This window comes from Colius striatus, chromosome 2, assembly GCF_028858725.1.
Source record: "Colius striatus isolate bColStr4 chromosome 2, bColStr4.1.hap1, whole genome shotgun sequence".
Lineage (NCBI taxonomy): Eukaryota > Metazoa > Chordata > Aves > Coliiformes > Coliidae > Colius > Colius striatus.
The window spans coordinates 25,537,031-25,537,930 of NC_084760.1; positions in this window are offsets into that span (position 1 = coordinate 25,537,031).

Consider the following 900-nt stretch of genomic DNA (forward strand, 5'->3'; position numbering starts at 1 on the left):
CCCACCTGCCCGCGCTGAGGAGAAAGCTCCCTCCTGGCCGCTCCGCGCGGGAAGGCGGCGGGTGCTCACCGCCGGTCGGCAGCGGCCTGCTGGACGCGGTGCCCTGGCAGAGCGTACGGCCTCTCAGAGACAGCCTGCCCGGCCCTCCCCGGCACCGGCCTTGCTTGCCGACGCAGGGTTTCCAGGGGAACAACGAGGTGGAGGCCAGATGGTTTGTTAGACTGTGCTTTGGGTCAGGGTCCCGTTTTGTCCTGCTCTTCAGAGCTGAGAGTCTCATTGGGATTCCCACAGTTAGACCCATTACTCAGTTTCTTGGAAACGTAGTATTGTGTTAGTTGAGGGTATGCAAGTCTGCCCCTGGTGCGCTCAGTGGTACTTGACTTGACTTCTGCCAAGACACAGATAGTGACACCATGCTATCCAAGCCTTTCTAAACTCTTGTGGGTGCCTGGATAGATTGTATTGCCATTGCAACATATAGTTTTCCTATGACACCGCTGTCTTAAAACACATCTCCAGCTTTTCTTCTCTTTCCACTGACTCCAAGGTCCTGTCAGACTGGTTCTCCTTCATCCAGCCAGCATCTCCTGGCCCTGGGAGATGCTCCTTAGCAGGCTTGCAAAGCTACTCCTGTCTCCTCTCTCAAATTAACCTGGCATTTTTTTTCTGTGTAAACATTTCAGCTGTGTGTTCTTCCGGCTTCCTAGTGGTGATGGTTAAGCACGGTTGGCTGTCTTCTCATTCATTTTGTCGCATCGTTCCTAGTTTTTAACTTTGATTTTGCTCAAATTCTTACGTGTCAAGTTAGCCCTTAATACATTAAAGTGTTTACATGCAGCGCTGGGTTAGTGTAACCACTTGAAACTCTTGGCTCCACTCATGTTGTACACTTACTTAAGT